This window comes from Haemorhous mexicanus, chromosome 16 (genome assembly GCF_027477595.1).
Source record: "Haemorhous mexicanus isolate bHaeMex1 chromosome 16, bHaeMex1.pri, whole genome shotgun sequence".
In the NCBI taxonomy this organism is placed as follows: Eukaryota; Metazoa; Chordata; class Aves; order Passeriformes; family Fringillidae; genus Haemorhous; species Haemorhous mexicanus.
The window spans coordinates 14,516,406-14,539,576 of NC_082356.1; the positions used below are offsets into that span (position 1 = coordinate 14,516,406).

At 48.1% G+C, this 23,171-nt stretch overlaps 1 pseudogene; it reads left to right on the forward strand.

The window, feature by feature from the left end:
- Positions 1 to 4,809: 4,809 nt before the first annotated feature.
- Positions 4,810 to 8,556, forward strand: LOC132334994 (serine/threonine-protein kinase pim-2-like; annotated as a pseudogene).
- Positions 8,557 to 23,171: the final 14,615 nt, after the last annotated feature.

The window sequence follows — 23,171 nt, forward strand, 5'->3', positions numbered from 1 at the left end:
GAACAGAAGCCTCGGAAGGCCACTGGTCAGCGAGTCCTGTATTCAGGCCTCAAGCTCAGCCTCAGGAACAAGGCCACAGAAAAGCTCCGGGTCAGACGGGAACGAGTGCGCTGTGCAGGGGCTCCTCACGGATCCGCTCTGTCCAGTTCTGAGCCGTTGGGTGTTCCGAGCACCCGGGCAAGCTTCTATTTCCCACGCGTCACAAAGGCCCTTGGACACCGGCTTCCGTTCCGTGCCATGGTGACCGTGCTGCAGCGTGCTACCCAGGGCCCTTGCACACGCTGCCACCTGCCCTGGGGCTGCCCCCAGCCCGCCCAAACTGTCCCAGGTTGGAAGGAATCCCTGGCCCCAGGGGTCTAAGACAGCCCGACAGGATCTTTAGGAAGGGCTCAGACCATCAGCAAACGCTGCCCTGCTCTACGGGCTCAGTCCTATTCCCATAGCTTTACTTGAGAGCATTTTAATTTCTAAATTATAAACATTTGAAGGGAGGGGATTTACATTTTCCATTTCAGACATGGCTTCTGCCTTCCTTAGCAGACACCTGTCTTTTCAAACCAAGACAATTGTTTCTCATTTTGCTGGGGAGCCCCGTTTTACACCGGGGACCTGGAGAACCATTCCCAGCAATTTGGAAAATCCTAGGTGCTCCATCCACCCATAGATGACATCTCCAAATTTGCCCCGAAAGTGGCTCCAGCTTTTATAGGCCAAAAGGAGCAAGTTCAAGTGACTTGATGCTATTTTTAGCCCAGAAAGCCCTGCAGCTGATGGCACACTTCACAATCAGCAGGGACACAGCTAGGCCAAAGGCCAGACCTCTGCTGGGAGGCTTTCTCCTCAAACACCTTTCAAACAAACCTCTGTTCAAGTCAGTTGGGAAAGTTTCTTCAAATGATACATTTCTGGCACATAACTACACAGGGTTATGTGAAAGATTCTAAAGCAGCTGCTTTGGAGTCAAAGAGCCAGCATTACAAGTCCTTGCCATCTGTTTGTCACTAATTCACACTTTGGGAGATTTGAAGGAGTAAGGAAGGAGCTAGAGAGCAGACCTCTGAGTTTTTTAGATGATGCCATTTCTTTTCCTTATCTTCTGCATAGATAGAAAGGGTGAGTTTGGCTCCCATTTCCACTGCACGGCTCACAAGGCCGCAAGACTTCTAGTTACAAGAGCTTCTAAGGATTTGTTGGCCAATAAGACACTGCTAACAAGAATATCTATGTTTTTCTTTCAGAGGTGAGACATCAGAAATAATGAAAATGTGTTGCATTTTAAACCAAAGAGGAAAAGAAACGAAAGCACTCACTGAGGATTTGGCAAAGCCAAGAGATGCCAGTGTGGCTAATCCTGTTGGCTGCTCAGTTATTGCAGACCTTTGCTACTTTGCCATTTGTCTTATTTGGAGGTTGTGCTCAGATAATTCAATGATGGGTACTAGAGAAATCTAAAAAACCATAGCTGATCAATGATGCAAAATATTACAACTTAGGAAAATGTAAATAGATTGTGAAGTATTTACATCAGGGTGATGACAGTTACCACACTGAGACCAAAAGAAGCCCTTTTAACAAAACTTCAATGATATCCTTGATCCTCAAGCCCTACTATCCATTTGTTTGGCTGATGTAGTATAATGTAAAAATACTGTTCAATACCTTGTATTGCTTATACTTTCCAACACTTCTGATGTGTTTTCTAAAAGCTGTGAGTATTTTTTAGTTTGAAAAAAAATCTATTATTTTGGTAGTTACATTGCAGTTCTGTCTTTTCCTTTTGGTACTCAGCTGAAAAAATAAAGGAAAAAAAAGAGCAGAAAAAGTTGCTGAGGTGGACAGTAGATCACAAGGAGCAAAGTTACAGGAGACAAGTGCATTAAAACTGCCACTGCTTAAGAGCATCTATCACAAAAAGCAGACGGGCTGCACTGTCCCAACTCCATCATTTCAACTCTCCATGTTTTGTTTCTTACTTTGCAAAGCTGAGCTGAGCCATTTTTACCTAATATGAATAACAACTAGAAATACACACTTACAGTTCTCTTGTATTACTGCAACAGCACTAGGTGCCCTTAGAATTTTTTTGGGCAAATGCAATGCTGTCCCTAAATTTAAACCGGATCAAGATATTATTTGTAGCTTATTCTTGAAAGTAATTTGTAGCAAAAGTAAAAAATTATTGCAGATGGTCAGTGACTGGACTGTTATGTGTATGGGATGCACAGGATGATTTAAGTGCTGCTTCATTCTGTGTGACTCCAGGCTTTGAAAAGAGTAATCCCACTTGGCATTTGGATTCCATTTGGTCTCAGGAATTATGGAGCCAGAGTAACTTGTTAGAAGCTTGTGAAAAAATGTCTCTGAAGTTTACAGCAGAGCTGAAGTGTACCGAAGGATGAGGATTCAATGAATAATTCAATGAATACTAAGAATAAGTTTGAAAAGCATATCCAGTTATCCTACTGGCTATGTCCAGTGACTGTCCACTGCTACAGTACAGTGCACAATGTCACCAGGAAAATTGTGAATGTCATCTTCAGACCGATCTATTAAGACATTTTATTTCTGATCAGAGTTACTTTGTACAAATTACCAAGCTGTTTTGCCTTTTTGAGGCTCTTGGTTTTTTGTGTGAAGTATTTCCATGTATAATACAGGTGGCTCCTGTGTCTTGGTTTGGAAAGACAGATGTTTGCTAAGGAAGGCAGGAGCCTTTCTTGAAATGGAAAAATGGAAACCCCTTCCTTCAGAATTGTATAAATTTAAATTAAGGGGGGCTCTCAGGTAAAACTATGGGAGCAGGAATAACAGTTCTTTATTAGGGAAGTGTCAGCAATGGAGAGAGATTGGGAGACTGACTTGGTGATCAGAATCCGATTTTATTGTGGGATACAAGCACTTATATACTATTTTAGGGAGACTAGTAATGTCTACTACAATGATTAGGTTACAATTACCTACACAAACTTATGCATAAAACAACATCCCTTGCTTGCAGAGTTTAATGGGATTTTCTTTTTCCAGTAAACCCATCTGACTCAATCTTCTTGCAATCTAGGTCTAATTTTCAAAGTTCTGTTTGCTTTTGCCAAGGCATCCTGGTATCAAATCTCTTATGTTAACCAGGTCCAAAGTCCATCATCTGTCTTCTGTCCTCCAACATTCCAACATCTTAACACCTGAATTATATTACTGACTGATGGGAATGGTTTAGATTGTAACCTCTGTCATCAATGTACAGCTCAGATTCTTAAGGAAGCACCCTGAAGGAGATGATGCCTGTTTGGAAAACGTGGGGGTTCCCAGGATGGGGCACCGCTGATCCAGGGCATCGAGGCACTGCCTGCAATCGTCCATAACCACCCCTAAGGAGCCTCCAGGGCTTCACCCTCCATGAGCTGCAGCAGACGTGTTGGGAAAGGTGACAAGAGCCCGTGGAATGGTCCTTGTTGCAGGCAGATTAGCCACTTGTAGCTCTTCAAGACTCCCTCCCGTGAAAAGTGAAAAAACTTAAACCATTCCTAAATGTGAAAAACACGTTCACTCTCCTGTGAAAATGTAAAATGTTTAATAAAGGACAATGGGAGACCAGGACCATGGAGTAAAAGTTATTACAGCCGGTGCATGTTGGCACTCAGCCAGGAGCACCCTGTTACCTTCGGGGATCCCCCTGAAATACCTTTTCCATTACATCAGCCTGTTGAATATTCATGGACCCTCATGCATAGCAAACTTTTCCCCAAAGCAGTTTACATGTTTCAAGAACTGTTTCGCATGGCTCTTCCTTGGGTCTGCCTTTTTAGAGCATGCAGATTCCTTGGTTGTAGTTGTAATCCATTCTTATCACCTCCAGGTTTTGGGCCTTGGTCTACTCTGATTCTGAGAAATTTAGGTTTTGGGATTTTTAGTATGTTGTGGATGGAAGCAAGACGGATGGCACAGGTTGTCAACCTGGGTTTCTTCTTCATGCTTCTTCTTCCTTCTTCTTCATGGGTTTGGGTGGCTTTTTCTAATTGGGCAGAAATTCCATATTGCAAGCTCTTTGGGATCAGCTATTGGGTTAAAAGGGAAAATAATCTAGGTGTCAGTTCTTAATTGGATAGTTTAGTCTTAAAAGACCTTGGAACAAGATATTGTTAGCCATTTTGTGCCTTCTAATGAAAAGCTGCTGAACTCACATTAATGAGACTGTTTTACTGATAAGAAATAATAAACACTTGAGTCCAAAGATGAATTACTGTCTCAAGTCCCTTCAATCCAGAGCCAGTGAAACCGACGACTGGTACCCCCACACCTTGAGGTAGTGCCAAGGCAGAACTTGTTCATGCTCTTTTCTCCTGGTGATTTTCTAATCCCATCCAGACTCTGATGGCAAAGCTGTGCTGGTGACAAAATACTGACCTTGGAATCCTCGGGCACTTTCTGGGTGGGTGTTTGAATCTGCTTTTCCAGGGCCTTGGGCTGAGCAGGGTGAGGCCGAGGCCTGGGGCCCTCCAGCTGGCACCGGGCAGTCCCCGGGGCAGCGGCGAGGGGCGGCACTGAGGGGCAGCACAGGGTGCATTTCCCCCGAGCGGGCGGACGAGCGGCAGGGAAAGGTGCCCTGGGCACAAGGGCAGGCACAAGAGCCCCGGCTCTCTGCAGGGCAGGCAGCCCATCGCCAATCGCTGCTCCCAGAGCTGCTGCCAGGGCCGTGTCTCCTCCCCGCCGCTGACCCTGCACCTGCAGTGCTGCGTCCGGCTCTGCCGGGCTCCCCGGCACGGACGGCAAGGACGTGGACACGCTGCAGCAGGGCCCAGGAGGGACAGCGAGATGGTGCGAGGGCTGCAGCTCCTCTCCTGCAAGGAAAAGCTGACACAGCTCGGCTTCTTCAGCCTGGGAAAGAGACTGGGCCTTGATCTAACTGTGCCCTTCCAGTACCTGAGGGCAACCTACAAGAAAGCTGGACAGGGACTTTGTACGAGGGCAGGCAAGGACAGGACAAGGGAGAATGGATCCAAATGTAGAGAGATTAGGTTTAGGTAAGGGATTCAGAAAAAAGACTCTCCTGGAACAGGCTGCCCAGAGAAGGTGTGCATGTCCCATCCCTGACAGTGTTCAAGGCCAGGCTGCATGGAGCTCTAGACAAGCCGGTCTGGTGCAAGGGGTCCCCAGCCACAGCAGGGGGGTTCCCAGCAGCCATGGGATCTTTTAGATCCCTTCCAAGCCAAACCATGCCACAACTCCATGACTCTGGGATACTTCCCCTACTCATCCTCTGGCAGGAAAAGAAACTTGGCCCCAAGCTCCACACTGCAGACTATGTATTTTGGCAGCCTGCATCTGTGTCAACAGAGGATGAAAAGAGATGACATTAGCGACATGATTTCCCTTTTCTACTAGAAAATTTAATGCTCTGCTCCTGTCCACTTGTGCAAAATTGTCAGAAGAGGCAATTCTTCCCCATCAAATGCTTCGCCTCACACAAAGAAGAAAGAAGCCACAAGCCAACACTCTTCTTTATTGCTACATTGTTTTCTTTGGTTACTTCTCTAATAGGAATGACTTTGGGGTGTGATTTGTTTGTTTCTCTCTTTAGTTCCTTGGGGCGCGCGGCAGCTCCTCCGTTGGGTTCGCGGTGGCAACGGAGGAACGGCCGCGAGCTCCGGCGGCTCCGCAGCAGCAGCAGCAGCAGCAGCAGCAGCAGCAGCAGCAGCAGCAGCAGCAGCAGCAGCAGCGGCGGCAGCAGCGCTTCTCTCGATCGGTTTTCCGCTCGACTTTCCACTTGCTCCCCATGCCGTCCCGTCCCGTGCCGTCCGTGTTCCGCCTCTCCCAGGCCGGCTCATGCCACGTCCCGCAAGGCGCCCCTCGGCGGGGCCGCCCCGTGCCCGCCCCTGCCCGGCCCGCCGTGGTTCCGCCTCCGCCGGGCTCTCTCCGTACTGGCTGTGGCGCCGCTGGAAGAGCTGCTCGCTCTGGTGCTGGCGGAGCAGCACGGTCTTTTGGCTCCGCCTGGCGCGGGCTCTGGCCCAGCCGCGGCCGAGGCCCCGGCCCCGAAAGAAGCCCCTGCCGCGGTTCCGCCCGCAGCCGCCCCGCTGCCGCTCGGCTCCCGCCCCGTGGCCGACAGCGTCGCCGGCAGCTTCCCCGCTCCGAGCTCCGCCTCTCGCCAGCTCGGCCGCCCGCCCCGAGCCGCCGCAGCCCGGGGCGGCTGGGCAAGCAGCAGCGCGCCGGGCGGGCGGGTGCCCCGAGCAGAAGAGCGGGAGCGCGGTGCTGCCCGCACGGGCGGAGAAGCCTCCCCTAGAGCAGCTCTACAGGGAGGGCCCGCTGCTGGGCAGCGGCGGCTTCGGCAGCGTTTACTCCGGGACCCGGCTCGCCGACGGCGCCCCGGTAAGAGACGGGGCCGGTCGGAGGGGGGCGGCGGGCGGCGGGCAGCGGCCGAGGAGCTCAGCCCGCCGCTCGCCTTGGCTCGCAGGTGGCCATCAAGCGAGTGTCCCGGGACCGCATCTCGGAGTGGGCACGGCTGGTGAGTGAGCGGGGCCAGCGGGAGGAGCCGGCAGGGCGTGCCGGGCGGGGCGAAGGCGAGGCCCGGCAGGGCGGCAGCCGGAACACTGCGAGGGGAGCGAGCGTGGGGTGAGCGGGGTGGCGAGCAGTGGCAGGGTCGGGCAGGGGGTGCCCGAGGCGCGGCGCAGCATCAGCCCCGCTGACGGCATCGCGGTGCCCCCGCAGCAGAACGGCGCCCTTGTGCCCCTGGAGCTGGCGCTGCTGTGGATGGTGTCGTGGCCTGGCTTCCGCGGCGTCGTGCGGCTCCTGGACTGGTTCGAGGTGCCCGAGGGCTTCGCGCTGGTCATGGAGCGTCCGGAGCGCTGTCAGGACCTCTGGTACTTCCTGCACGAGCGGCGCTTCCTGACGGAGCCCGTGGCGCGGGGGCTGTTCCGCCAGGTGCTGGAGGCCGTGCGGCACTGCAGCAGCCGCGGCGTCCTGCACCGCGACATCAAGGCCGAGAACGTCCTCGTGGACCTGGCCACAGGCGAGACGAAGCTCATCGACTTCGGGTGCGGCACGATCCTCCAGGACACGTTCTACACCCAGATGTCAGGTGAGCCCAAAGCCAGGGCCCAGCCAGGCAGTGGAGGTTCCCCCCTTTGCTGGTAGAGGGGGAAGAGGGAGGGAAGGAAGGAGGGCAAATTCTTCTTCTGCCAGCTGCAGCCAAGTTGCTTTTTGGCAGGGCAGGGGCTGGCTGTTGTGGGACGGGAGCTGGCTGGGAGGGAGGGTAGGAGGGAGGGAGGGAGCAGGATATGCGTATGAGCTGCGCCCGTGTCCCATAGGAACGCCGGAGTACAGCCCACCGGAGTGGATCCTCTTTGGCTGCTACCATGGCCAGCCAGCCACCATCTGGTCCCTGGGCATCCTGCTCTATGAGCTGGTCTGCGGGCACCTTCCTTTCCACACCAATGAGGACATCATCCGGGGCCAGCTTTGCTTCCCCGCCCGGGTGTCTCAAGGTGGGGATGCGCCCTCAAGGCACGAGGGGAAGAACGGGGTTGGGAGGGGCAGCTGGCACAGAAGCGTCCTGCTCTTGCAGCTGGTGAGGAGGTGGATCTCCTGGGCTTAGCTGGAGGAGGTGGCACCTGTGCCTCTGTGCTGGTGTCCTCTGCAAGAGAGGATCGATGGGAAGCTTTTGGCTGCAGCTCTGAGCACTCCTGGTGTGGCCTGAGCACTGTGGAATGTGGGAGAGCATGGACAGGAGCCTTTTCCCGCTGAGCAGCGGTTTCTGGTTTTTCTCTGCAGAGTGCCAGCACCTCATCAGGTGGTGTTTATGCATGGACCCCACCGACAGACCATCACTGGAGGACGTTTTTGAGCATTCTTGGCTGCAGGAGCCCTGTCTGGCCTAGGAGACAGCAGAGATGCATCCCTGTGCACAGTAGGATCCAGGAGCCCAGCAAGTACCAGCAGCACGCGTCCCGTGGCGCTGGAAGAAAAGCCCAGAGCGTTTCCCTGCGGCTGTGGTGCAGAGGAGAGAGCGCAGCCGAGGAGATGCTTCCGCTGGTCCCCGGCGAGCTATGGAGGGAACAGCTCTGAGCTCCCCATCGTATTGGAGAAGTGGTGGCAGTGCAGTGAAGGTGCCATGGACTGGGACAGGGGAAACATTCCCCTGAATCTCAATGGCATTCTGGTGTCACCACAAGCCGAGGCACAGCCGGTGTGTTCTTCTGGAGGATGACGTGGAGCTGGGAACACCATCCTGGAGCAAGCTGCTGGCAGGGCAGAGCCAATGGGCTTTGGCTGCGGCCCCTACCTGGAGGACACACTCTGCGCCCCGATGAAATCAAGATGAGTCCCCAGCCGGCACAGGGGTGGGGGGATGCTGGTGCTTCCAGGCAGGGCAGGGCTCGGCCTGGCCACGTGCCAGAGGTTCCCTGCTCGGCGGCGCTGGGGAATATTAATTTTTCTGCCAGCCCCTGAGCTGCTTTTTGGCAGGACAGCGGACAGATGTTGTGGAAGGGGAGCCGGCTGTTGGCCTTGCTGACAGCTTCTGCCAGCCAGCCTGGCAGGTGGTGAGGCGGGGGCAGCCAGCCAGACAAAAGCATCCATCCATGTGGATGGGGGGTGGTGGGGGGTGGGGGGGGGAAAGGTTTTGAAGCCGTGCCCCAGCTGGTCTGCTTTGCAGGCCCTTGAGGAAGGGGCGCCTTTACACGTGGGAAAGGTGGGGATTTTCCCCACCCTTGGGCAGGTTTAATTCTCGCATGGAGCAGTCAGACCCTCCTCAGGCCTGTGAAACGGTGACAGGCTTTGTGCTTTTTCTTGTTTCCAGGCCTTGTTTTGAATTGACTTCCATGCAATTGTTCTCTGTTTTTCCCAGGAGGATTACACCTGGTGCCCGGACCAGACGGGGAAGCGCCTGCAGCGTCTGTGGAGCACGTCCAGTGGCAGCACTACCCCAGGGGCCACGGTCTGCAGGGACAGCCCCTTCCAGAAGGATGAGGACCTGGTGCGTGATCGGCTCCTCTCCTGGCAGCAGCTCTCCAGAGGTGGGCACCCGGCTCCACAGCTCAGCTGGCAGAAGGGCTCCGGGCAGGCGGCAGCGGGCACACGGGCATCCCGCTCTTGCAGCTGCTGAGGAGTTGCTGTGCCGTGATTAAGCAGAGGAGGTGGAACGTGGCCTGCCATGCTGCCCTTCAATAAACAGAGAATGGGTCGGGAGGTTTGGGCTCTGAGCACAGCCAGCAGCCTGGCCCGGGCACAGGCCATGGCGGGACAGGGGGACAGGAGCCTGCTGCGACTGACCGTGGCTCTCTGGTTTCTCTCTGCAGGCTGCCAGCACCTCATGCCATGGGAACGGCACCGCTTGGCCTGCCAGGCTGGGGGGCTGGAGGGCAGCCCGTGTTCATTTGCTGTCAAAGATAAATTATTTTGGTTTTTTTTTTTTTTTGTTATTGTCATTATCGGAGTATTTCTTTCATCCTTTTCCAAGCTTTTGGCCTCCTGTGATAAATGGATATGATTTGTACTAACAAAATCTGGTGGTTTATACCAGCTGGACTCTATTGTGGTCTATACCATGTTTTATTTCCTGCATAGGTAAAACACCATGTATCAAATTTGATCAAAAAGAGAAATGAGGGAGTCTGAAAACCTGGATTTGTGGGATGTAGAAGATACCAAAATTCAGTCTTTAATAAAAAGCATGAATTAATATTATCCAAAGAGAAGATGGGGGAAATTGTGATAAATGGATGTGGTTTATGCTAACAAAATTGTAATTATATCAATATTTTGGGAAGAAAATTGGAAAGGTATATGTGATTCATAGTATGAAGCAGATGGGTTTCTTTGTAGATGATACATGTGGGAAACAGGATACAGGAGATTGGAATTGGCCTTGATGAACAAAAGTTAGGAAGACTCCCAAGTCAGAATTGGCATCAAGACGAAGTTAAGACAACTCCCAGGACAGGATCGGCCCTGACATGAATAACGTTGGGATGATTCCAGACAGGGAGTCTAAAAGAGTGTTCTTGTTGCAGAAATGATTGAAAATTATATTCTAGTTAATAGATGCCTAGATTAGTGAAACAATATAAAATTAGCATGAGTAGCAGTAGTTATGCTAAGGCCCCATAGGCCCGGTAAACTTCAAGTGAACTTTAGTGCTTTAGTGCCAGGTAGATCGGAGGATGTATTATCTAGAGAATGTACTAAACCTTATCTATGGAATGCACCTTTTGGCTGAGTAATGGATGTCATGGTGTACCTAATAAATCTCTGTATGCTATCTCTAAAAGTATGCAGGGAGATGTTGGGTGTATCATGACGTTGGTTGAAGATGCTTAGCAATGCACATGGAGTAAATGAAGCAATCATGTTAAGAAAAATATATAAACCCTGTAAATTCTGTGGCAAATTGGGGCTCTGACTTTGGACGGTAGTCCTCAGGTCCCCAGGGCCCTCAATAAAGCACCGCATAAAACAACTTTGTTGTTTTGTGTCTTTCTACTCGGATCGGGCAACAGTTTTCTGGCCACCGCGGCAGGACTCCGAAGGTGGCTGGGGCGGCTCGCGTCCCGATCCACTCCACGCTGGCACCGAGGGATTCTCGGGGAGTCATCGGTTCGTGCCCGACCCCTGCGCCTGTCGGACGACTGTGAGGAGGTAAGCCCGAAGGTGCTTTATTTCTGATATTGGTATTGGGGTGCCTGTCCATAAGACGAGGTGGCAATCCTCACAGGATTGGGCTAAGACGTCTGGTTGGGAAGCCTAGGCGCCGACTGTCAGACGCGGCGAAAGCTGCGCAGGTCCGGCACTTGCCACTCGCGGCGACGAGAAACAGCAAGGTTGGTTTTGGTTGGTTTGGTATCTAATAATAATCACGCTGTTGTTTTTGCTGTTTATTTTTGCTGTTTATGTTTGGAATAATTGAGCTATTGATATTTATAGTTTTGTTGGTGGTGCTTAGTGTTGTTTTTGCTGTTTGCTTTTGCTGTTTATGGTTGGAATAGTCGAGCTATTGATATTTATAGTTCTGCTGGTTGTGCTTAGTGCTGGTGTGTATTGGTGGTTGCGGCTGATTGTTGTAAGGTTATTGAAGTAAGATGCCATTTAAAGCGTTTAAAACTATGGTCCAGTCTAACAATAACATACCGGGAAATACTCCACTAGGTTGCTTATTAAAGCGGTGGAGGAGTGAAGGATTTTATCAGGATTTGGAGAAGGAAAAGATGATTGATTATTGTAATCATTGGTGGCCGGAATATGAAAGGGTAGGGCCGGAGTGGCCGGTGAATGGGTCTGTGGATTATGAGGTGATCACTCCTTTAATGCAGTTTTTAAAGCAAAATGAGAAATGGGATGAGGTGCCGTACTTGGATTTATTCTATCTCCTAAGGGAGAAAAAGGAATGGCAGAAGGAATGTGGAATAATGGTTTTTGAGTTAAAGAATGCGGAATGCCGAGGGTGCAAAGAAAAATCTAAATGTACTCAGTGTTTGGCTTTAACCTCCCGACCAGAGGAGGATTTATCCCCGTTCGTGGCTCCGGGTGTTCCCTCAGCCCCTGCTCCGGTTTCCCTTTCTTCATACCCGCCGCTACCTAGAGATAGTAGTAGCGATGATAGTGAGGAGGAAAAACCGGGGGAAAGTAAGAAAGAACGCAGAACTATAAAAATACAGCCTCATACTCCCTCTCCCGGCCCTTCTGGAAATGTGCAAAGAACTCCTCTTGCGAATTGGACAAGGCAAGGGCGGAGAAATCTTGGGGAACCTAAGTTAATAGCTCCCTTGAGGGAAGCAGTGGGACCCCAAGGGGATAGGGTACTGATAAAGGTGCCCTTTTCCCCCGGAGATCTGGTTATTTGGAAGCAGTCTGCAGGAAGCTATCGGGAGGATCCAGAAAGGATGGCGCGGGTGGTAAAGATGATAATTAGAACACAGAACCCAGACTGGAATGATTTGCAGGTGTTGTTGGACACATTGATGGATTCCACAGAAAAGGAGATGGTTTTAAAAGCAGCAAAGGAGAGAGCTATAGAGGCTATAAGGTTACAATTAGCAGAAGGAACTGTTAATGATTCAGTCCCGAGCGAAGATCCAGGATGGGATCCGAATACAAGCGGGGGTATGGGCGCAATTAAAGAATACCAGGAATTGTTGCTGGAAGGGATCAGAACCGGTATGCCCAAGACGTTGAACTGGTCTAAACTGTATTCAGTGAGACAGGACAAAAGCGAGTCCCCATCAGCATTCTTAGAGAGACTGAAGGAAACTGCCAGAAAATATACTAATTTGGAAGTAGAGGATGAGCCAGGGAAGCTACAGCTTGCATTAATCTTTATGGGGCAATCTCAAGATGATATCCGAAAGAAATTACAGAAATTAGAGGGAGAGGATACCCGCAACTTGGATAAAATGCTGGAGGTGGCCTGGAAAGTATATAACAATAGGGAAAGAGAGACTGCCAAGAGGCAGCAAGCAGGGATTCTAGCAGTAATTCAGCAAACTGGAAATAGAGGGAGGGGTAGAGGTAGATCTATGCGGGGCCGAGGAATGGGTCGCGGTAGGGGAGGATTTCAAAACACAGGGGGACGGGGACAAATTCTGGGACCCAACCAGTGTGCCTTTTGTCGCCAGATAGGCCATTGGAAGAACGAATGTCCAGTAAGGAACGGGATGAACGGGGTGGGAATGAATAGCAGCATGCCAGCAAGCTACCCGATGACTCCAGGAGATGTCGCTCAAGCTATGGTCCTGGGAAACTATCAGAATCAGAGCTGACTAGAACAGGATCTGAAGGTTAGGTTAGAAATCGAAGGGAAAGAGCAGAAATTTACTATAGATACTGGAGCCACTTATTCGGTTTTAAATAAACAATTGGGACCAATCAGTGACACTACAGTGCAAGCAGTAGGAGCAATGGGCCAGTTGGAAGAAAGGCCGTTCCTACAGCCATTAAATTTAAGATTTGGAGGAAAAGAGTTAGATCATCAATTTTTATATATGCCCAATTGCCCCAAGTCACTATTCGGAAGGGATTTGCTATCTCTTTTGAATATGAAAATTCTGTTTGAGGATGGAAGAGTTAAAGTAGAAGTCCCTGAGGAAGAAATAGCCAAATTATTTGTGATCAAGGAAGTAGAACCCACCCCTATCCCTGAGGAGGTGGAACAGGCTGTGGTACCATGGGTATGGGAGACAGGAGTCCCGGGGAAGTCCAAAGCTGCTCAACCAGTAATAGTGGAATTAAAAGAAGGGGCACAACCTGTAAATATAAAACAGTATCCTATTAAACTTGAAGCCAAAGAAGGGGTTGCTCCTCTCATAGCCCAATTTCTAACACAAGGAATACTGGAAGAATGTGGATCAGAACACAATACCCCGATTTTCCCCGTAAAGAAACCTAACGGTAAGTATAGATTGGTACAGGATTTACGGGCAATTAATAACATTGTTAAGGATATTCACCCGGTGGTTGCAAATCCATATACTCTGTTAACATCTGTGTCTGAAAAATTTAAATGGTTCACTGTGATTGATTTGAAGGATGCAATCTTCTGCATTCCCTTGGCATTGCAAAGTAGGAAATATTTTGCCTTTGAATGGGAAAGCCCAGACACGGGTCGTAAGAAGCAACTCACCTGGACGAGAATTCCCCAAGGATTTAAAAACAGTCCCTCGATATTTGGGAATCAGTTGGCAAAAGAATTGGAAGGATGGCAGATGACTGAGGTAAGAGACTCACCGTCCTCATACGTGATTTTGCAGTATGTCGATGATATTTTTCTAGCCACTGAAGAGAAAGAATTGTGTTTGAAACTTACAATAGCATTGTTGAACATGCTGGGCCAGGCTGGATATCGAGTATCAAAGGAAAAAGCACAGCTAGTAAGGGAAAGTGTGATTTACCTGGGTTGTGAAATCATTCAGGGTCAGAGACGGTTGGGAATCAACCGAGTGGAGGCCATTTGCGCCATCCCGCTCCCAAGGAGTCATCAAGAATTAAGATCTTTCTTGGGGATGGTAGGATGGTGTCGATTGTGGATTCCGAATTTCGGGTTATTAGCAAAACCATTGTATGAGGCCCTGAAGGAACCACAGCTGAACTGGGACAGGTTAAGGAAGAATGCCTTTCAGAATTTAAAGCAAGCCCTGAAGGAGGCCCCGGCTTTAGGGCTCCCGGATCTAAGCAAGGACTTTCAGTTGTACGTGAATGAGAGACAAAAATTGGCTCTGGGAGTGTTAACCCAACGGATCGGGTCATGGAAACGCCCGGTGGGATACTTTTCGAAGCAGCTGGACACAGTTAGTGCTGGTTGGCCGTCGTGCTTGCGGGTGGTTGCGGCCACGGTGATCCTCATTCAAGAAGCCAGAAAATTGACAATGGGCAAGAAAATGGAGGTATTTGTGCCCCATATGGTACTGGCTGTTTTGGAACAAAAGGGGGGTCACTGGTTATCATCTAGCCGAATGCTGCAGTACCAAGCCATATTGAGAGAGCAGGATGATGTAGAATTGAAAATAACTAATCATATCAATCCAGCAGAATTTCTCCGCAGTGAACAGGAGGAAGGGGAATTGGCGCATGATTGTGTGGAGGTCATCGAGCAGGTATACGCGAGTCGGATGGATCTTAAGGACACACCACTGGAAGATCCAGATTGGGAACTGTTTATGGACGGATCAAGCTATCTGGAAAGTGGTACCAGGTATGCAGGGTATGCCGTGGTGACTGTTCATACGGTGGTAGAGGCAAAAGCTTTACCTCCTGGCACCTCAGCTCAGAAGGCAGAGATAATTGGGCTTACACGAGCCCTTATTCTGAGTACTGGAACGAAGGTTAACATTTGGACCGATTCTAAATATGCCTTCGGGGTAATCCATGTACATGGGGCATTGTGGAAGGAGAGGGGACTACTCAGTTCACAGGGAACTTCTATCAAATACAAAGAAGAAATCCTAGCCTTGCTGGAAGCAGTACACAGGCCGACAAAAGTTGCGGTGATGCACGTAAGAGGACATCGGAAGGAGGAAGGAAAAATTTATCGTGGAAATGATTTGGCAGATGTGACAGCTCGAAAGGTGGCACGAGAGGTATGGACTCAGATGGCATTAATACCTGTCAAGGTAAGCCCAGTGAATCCCTTCTTAAACCAGGCACCTAAATACACAACAGACAATGAGAAGCTGGCAACGTTATTGAATGCACAAAAGAACATGACTGGATGGTATGTGACAACAACGGGACAAGTAGTGGTACCAGCAAAAATAATGAAAGTCATCCTTGAAACAGAACATAACAAATGCCATTGGGGTGCAGAGATGCTCATAAAATTCTTACGGAGAGAGATAGTTTTGAACCAGATGTTAACACTTGCAAAACGGGTGAATGCAATGTGCCCAGTCTGTTTGAAAAACAATCCGATTGTCAGGAAACAAATTCAACTGGGGAAACTACAGGTAGGACCGGAACCAGGAGATTATTGGCAGGTAGATTTTTCCGAGTTACCAAAAGCACAGAATTTCAAGTACTTATTAGTATATGTCTGTACTTTTTCAGGATGGCCAGAAGCCTACCCCTGTAGGACAAATCAGGCTAAAGAAGTGGTCAGGACATTGCTCAAAGAAATAATTCCCAGGTTTGGAGTACCTTTAGAGTTATCGTCAGATAGAGGTCCACATTTTATAGCTGGAGTCGTTCAAACAGTAGCCAGGATGCTGGACATATCATGGGACTTGCACACACCTTGGCGACCTCAATCAAGTGGTCAGGTTGAAAGAATGAATCAAACATTGAAAGGGCAAATTAAGAAAATTTGTCAGGAAGCTAAAATGCAATGGCCGCAAGCATTACCGTTAGCCTTATTGCGAATTAGGATAAAGCCCAGAGAAAGGTTGGGAGTAAGTCCTTATGAGATTCTATATGGCAAACCTTATCATGCTACTGTACTGAAGGGAGATTTGCATGTACAAGGGGATCAAGTGATATTTAACTATGTAATGTCACTAAACAGAACTCTCAACAGCCTACGGGGAGCCCTGCAGTGGAACCGACCTCTACCACTAGAGAACCCCGTCCATGACATCCAGCCTGGTGACCGAGTGTATGTGAAAAACTGGTTTACGGATCCACTGAAAGAAACATGGGACGGTCCTTATCAGGTGATCCTGACGACATACACAGCAGTAAAGGTGGCGGGAATCGACACCTGGATCCACTACACTCGAGTCAAGAAAACTCCAACACAATGGGAGGCTCAGATGGTCTCCCCGACGCGAATGATATTTCGCGCAAAGCCGCATTCTTAATTATTCTGTTACTGGTAATGATGAAATTGATACCTACTCAAGGTGTTGTGGTTGTTACTGTTTCAGAATCTGTTGTCGGAATCATGGAAGGGATGGATGTGAATCTGACCTGTGCTGTTACCAATGACCAGAAAGCTGAAGCCCGAGATTTACGAGTATTCTAGAAACAAGGAGCTGGGTACCCCAAGGCAAGTTTTACTACCGTTTGGGATAGGGATGCACAGAAAGGAAATACCACATTACAATTAAAGCAAGTAACCAAGGAAGATATGGAAATCTATATGTGTATAGTGCAAATTAAGTATAGCTTTGACTATAAGAAAATCAAATTGAGGGTGGTATCTTGGAGATTACGGGAAGGGACTGTCTCTCAGGAATCGGTGTCAGTTAAGCCAACATCCGCTATTCAAGACATGTGGGACGGTCCCCCGTTAAAGCTCAATTGCCCATTCACGCTGACAGAAGCATGTAAACAAGATGTGAAGGTTAAGTGGTGGAGAGAACAACAACAAATGTGGGAACAAATTGACCAGGGGGTGAGTTGGTGGAAATTAGGGGACAGAGGAATTGGGTGGTTAAACATCTCGGGCCCTAAACAAGGCATGGATGAAGGGCGTTATCTGTGTTTAGTTATGTGTGGATTAGATGCAGACTATGGTATCCGATCGGCAATAGCTAAGGCACATTTGGGAGAAAGGGTTAAAGCAACACATGGAATATTTCGAGCAGTACGGAACATGGCAGTCATTCTAGTCTGTAAGATAGAAAGGGATGTACAGTTTATTGAATATGGATGGTGGTTTAAGGGAAACAATATATGGGACAAGGAAGGGAAATATCGCAGGGAAAAACGATCAGACCAAACTGTCATCCTTATAATCAAGGACGTACAGCCTGAAGACGAGGGATATACTTGGTGCTGGATTAGCAAGGATTCTTGGTGGGGACATTCAAGGACGATGGTCTCGCTCACTCGAGGGAAACCAAGAGGAGTAAGAGAAACCAATATCACTATACAAAATGAGCAGGAACAAGAAAATCTGATAGTAGGATTGATCAGAGATTTTGGGACAGTACAAAATGTCTCACGAATCACAGCATGCCTTCCGCTCCCACAGGCAGCTGGGGAGCCTATTCCATGGGGAGTGATTCCGGTCCCAATGCCTCCAACAATACAAGGGAACATGACAGTCATGTGTCAAATGGAGGTCGTGGAAAAGGAGGTAGTAGAGATTAAAGAAGGCTATTCCCCTGTATGGAGATATTCATCAATTTGGGATTGTCGGGAAAAAGGAGGTAGATACAAACCAAAACCATGATTGTATGGAGGATTAGGAAATTATAGTTGGTGTTTTGATAAGCAAGACCAACAAATCAAGAGGAAGCAATTATCCCGGGAAATGCGATGTCATAATATGACACAAGAACAGCCCTTATGGGACCACTGGGAGGCTATTTGGGGTCCAAGTTTGCTGGAACACTATAGTTATATTGGGCCTGTTGACTGGTGTGTACAGTGGTCAGGAAGTAAAAACCAATCACATGACGAAGTGTCGGAGATATATACCTCAACTAGAGAGAGGGCGATAACAAAGGAAAACTGGAACTGTACAGAAGTCTATACATGTGATACTCCAGGGGATCAAATTAGCCTAGTCCCAGTAAGGGTCCTTTTGAAATGGGGATGTGAATGTAGGAGATACAATCATACAATACCAGGCAAACCCCTTATGAATGGATTTTATGGAAGGGTCTCCTGTAGAACAACTACACTCAGAAGTCCAGGAAATTTGGTGTGGGTAATGGAACATGGACAGTGGACCACTCATCTCCCTTTGGACGGACCAGTGACACAAGTAACTTTGGGAATACCAACGCTATGCCCCTTGTGGAAACAGTCTAAGTTAAGGGCATCAGGGACTAGGAAAAAGAGAGAAATTGATGATGATTTGAATTTCTTAGGAGATGAAGACCAATGGCATGAACCAGACAGCGGGGTGAAGTTTGGATGGGCATTGGAATCTTTGTTTGCACCAATAGCTACATATAGAAATAGAGAAATGTTGTTTAAGTTACTGGGACAAACAGAGAGACTGGCAGTAGCAACTAGAAAAGGGTTCACAGATTTGAACTTACAGTTGCAGGCTACTTCCCGTATGACTCTCCAAAATAGAATGGCTCTAGACATGTTGTTATTGAAGGAGCATGGAGTCTGTGGGTATTTAAACAAAAGAATTGACCACTGTTGCATCCATATCCCAAATGTAACAATAGAGGTAGAGAAGGATATGTCCCAACTAGAAATAGTGGAATCTGGAACAAAGGAAATTGAAAAGGAGGCCCAGCACAATTGGATAGGGGCCTTGTTAGACTCAATGGGGCTTCAGGTTTCTGGTTGGATATCGTCAATACTGCAATATATACTGTTGTTTGTGATTGTACTAATTGTTGCTTGGATAGCATATAAGTGTGTTTTAGGAATAATAACCAAGGAAACAAGACGAACCCGAAGATTGGTAAAAGCTATAGGAAGAAACTACGGATTGGGAATTCCCCCGCCTAAATACGAAGAGGTGGTCCTTCCTGCCCTTTCTAGAAGAACCGAAGCTGAAGGTTGAGCATCCTTGCAGAAGATCTGAAGAATGCTCAAAAGGGGGGACTTGTTGCAGAAATGATTGAAAATTATATTCTAGTTAATAGATGCCTAGATTAGTGAAACAATATAAAGTTAGCATAAGTAGCAGTAGTTATGCTAAGGCCCCATAGGCCCGGTAAACTTCAAGTGAACTTTAGTGCTTTAGTGCCAGGTAGATCGGAAGATGTATTATCTAGAGAATGTACTAAACCTTATCTATGGAATGCACCTTTTGGCTGAGTAACGGATGTCATGGTGTACCTAATAAATCTCTGTATGCTATCTCTAAAAGCGTGCAGGGAGATGTTGGGTGTATCATGACGTTGATTAAAAATGCTTAGCAATGCACATGGAGTAAATGAAGCAATCATGTTAAGAAAGATATATAAACCCTGTAAATTCTGTGGCAAATTGGGGCTCTGACTTTGGACAATAGTCCTCAGGTCCCCAGGGCCCTCAATAAAGCACCGCATAAAACAACTTTGTTGTTTTGTGTCTTTCTACTCGGATCGGGCAACAGCTGGGCAGCAGCAGTGCTTGGAGCAGGCAGTGTTTGTGATGAGCTGCAGAGGAGCTGAGCCCAGGGGCTGCTGGCCAAGGCCGAGGCCCAAGGAGCATTTCTCAGCTGGCAGGGCGGGCTGAGAAGGGGAGGGGGGAATGCAGCAGCACAGGGCCATGGAACCAAGGGAGCATGGTGACACTGTGGGGCCCTGTGAGACCAAGGGACCATGGTGACACTGTGGGGCCCTGTGAGACCAAGGGACCATGGTGACACTATTTGGCCTCACAGAACCATGGAGAGCACTGTGACATTTCTGGGCCTCACGGAACCAAGGGGGCCGTACTGACACTGTGTGGCTCCATGGAATGTAGGGATCATTGTGACACTGACAGGCCCCATCAAACCAAGGGTCCATTGTGACACCATGGGGCCTCATGGAACTGTGGAGACCATTATGACACTTTGGGGTGTCATGGAACCAAGGGGACATTGTGATACTGTGGGGCACCATGGCACCATAGAGACCATTGTGATGCTGAGGGGACTCATGGAGACCATTGTGACACTTTGAGGCCCCATGGAATAAGCAAAGCATTGTGACACTGTGAGGCCTCATGGAACCAGTGAGACCATTGTGACCCTCAGGCTACCCACGGAACCAAGAGGACCATTGTGATACTGTGGGGCCTTGTGAATAAAGAGACCTTTGTGACACTGCAGGGCTGCATGGAACCAAAGGTCCATTGTGACATTGCAGGGCCTCGTGTCATCAGAGGTCCATTGTGACATTGTGGAGCCAAAGGAGACCATTGTGACACTGCAGGGCTGCCTGGAACCAAAGCTCCAGGGTGGCACTGTGGGGCTTCCTGTCACCAGTCGTCCATTGTGACAATATGGAGCCAAAGGAGACCATTGTGACACTGCAAACCCCCATGGTCCAAAGGTCCATTGTGACATTCTGGGCCTCATGGAACAGAGGAGTCACATGTCATTGTGGGGCCTGGGGAACCACAGAGACCATTGTGACACTGCAAGGCCTCATATATTCGTTAGGACCATTGTGCCACTGTGGAGCCTTCTGGAACCCGGGGGCCACTGTGACATTGTGGGACCCCATCGAACCAAGGGGCCAGTGTGACACTGCTGGATCCCATGGAATCAAGGCACCATTGTGACATTATGGGGCACTGTAAAACCAAGGGAACATGGAATATGTCTGGCTGGTTTGGCTTCCCAGGGACTGCCTGACTGGTCCAGCTGACCTTGACATGTTGAGTGTCACTTTTCCCATCTGCTGCTGAAACACTAGGGCTATCTGCTTTCCATCCTATGGAAAAGAACTGTCTTTCTTGGCCAGGTGCCCTTGGACAAATTTGGGTTCCACCTCCAACCTTGCCTGTTGTGACAGACTGGAGGAGATTGTTGGCTCAAAGCATTTGTTGCGCAGGGGAGGAAGGGGCAGGTCCAGCCCTGCCCTGCCCTGGAACCCCAGCCCTGCCCTGCCCTGGAACCCCAATCTCCCCAGAGCCTCCATCCCAGCCCAGCAGTGTCTGCCAGTCCCTGGCACAGCACAGGCAATGCTCCACAGCCACCTCTGGAGCCCCCAGCCCAGCTCCTGAGGGACCAAATGAGCCCAAGTCCCACCTGGGGGAAGGGCCCAGGAAGGCCAAGGGATACTGAAGGCTGAGCACAAGGCATGCACACAGCTTGACCCTCTCTCCTCTTGGAATTTCTATCTGAACACTACTGGAATCCAGAAGCTGGTAGCTCTGTGTGTGTTCCTCTGTATCTTTTTTGTCTTTCTTTCTGTGTCTTCTTCTTCTGTTTCTGTGCTCCTGCAAATTTTGATTAACATTACATTGAACAGCTGTAGAGTTTGTGAAGTCGAATGGGCCAAGTCAATGCTTTGAGAAGTGTTTCTTTTGTTGATTGAATGTCTGTTGTAGTTTGACATGAGAAGAATTTTAAAAAGTAATACAAAACTTTTTGTGTAACTGACAATCTGTTAAACCACTAAGATACTGAACATGCCTCTGTGAAACACAAATGTTAAAGACAAAAAAACCCAGGAAGCTCCTCTTTCATTCCCAGTCAACAAAGAAGCAGCAGGCCCCAGCCCCCATCCCAACCACACTGAACCAAACCAAACCAAACCAAACCAAACCGAACCAAACCAAACCAAGCAGCCCTGCTGTGGGCTGAGCCCCTTCCCCCTTCCCCAGGCTGCCCCCCCCCATCATTGGCCCCATTCTAACCAAACCAAACCCCAACAATTCCCAAATAGGAAAACAAAAGAGGCTACAAAACCCCAACCAGAACAAAGCCAACCACAGCTATTAAAATCTTACCATCATGTCCCCTCCCCCCAGCACAACTAAAACAAAAAACCCCTACAACCTACAAGCCATACAAAAAAAACCATACAAATAAAATTAAACCAAAAACTCCCCCAAAACAACCATAAAACCAATCCTAACACAATCCAAACACAACTTCCACCACAAGGTTCTGGCAGTTCAGGTGTTAACCTTTTCAATACCTCAATCCTCCCTCAAATAAAAGAGAAACAAGCTACAAGCATATTAAAAAACAAACATAAAACCATCAAAGTCAGTAAAGAAGAAATTAATTCCCAAATAAAAAAGAAGTAAAAAAACTTAATCTTAAAATTAAAATCCTTTTATAAACTCTAAATAAAAAATTTTCATTATAACACATAAAACTATAAAAAAATTCAAATTAATATGAAACAAAAACATCCATGATTTAATAAACAAATGTTAAACAACCTCTAATTTCATAAAGAGTTTAAACAGTGGGGTAAAAAAAAGCAATCCAGTACTCACATAAAAAATCTCTGTTAGAAGAGTTAAAAATAATTTTAAAAGTAAATAATAAAAACTTTTACCTTTAAATAACTCATCTTTAAAACAATACCCCATTAGTCAACATGGCCAATCAACAAGCTGTAAAAAAGCTTGTAGCAATAGAAACAACTTCACAATAACAAAGTTCCCCAGAAAACTGTTATCCATGAAAAAATAGAAACAACAAAAAACCTATTTTTTCCTCTTGTAAAAAAATCTCCAAAACCTTAACAAGAAAAATTACTTTCCCAAAGTAATTTAAAAAGAGACTGTTCTAGATATAGTAAAGTAACCAGAAACTTTTAGTTCTGTTTCTTTATATTATCAGTAAAAAAAAAAATTGTGAAGAAAAAAGTGTTCAGAACAGTTTATTTTAATTCTTACTACCTTATCTTCTTTAAGTTACTTTTAATAAAATTTTCTTTATACTCTTTTAAAATTTAAGCCTTTTTTACTCTACTCCTAATCCAATCTCACAACAAAATAAATACATAAATAATTAACCAATACTAAACCCCACCACACTTATCAAGACATTGATTAAGAAATCTCAAGAGTAGAAAAATCTTAAATTAACAAACCAAAACCACTACAATGTCCTAACAAACCTTTTCCCAAAGTTTTTCTGATTTTCTAAAGTTCCCAGTAAAGGCTGTTTTCTTGTTTTGAGCTCCTGAGAATCTCTTGTTGGCATTTATCCAACAAGTCCAACTCAGAGTACACAAACAATTGTAATTTCTTTGAAATGTCTCCTTGAGAGAGTAGTTTGGGGGATGGGGGTCAGGGCTTGTCTGTCCTGCTTGGCCCAGCCCAAGCAGGGCTTTCCCAGCCCCATTCCACACTCCATTTCCCAGCTGGAGCCCCTGGTGCCTCTGAGTTGTGCTGCCCCAGCCCCA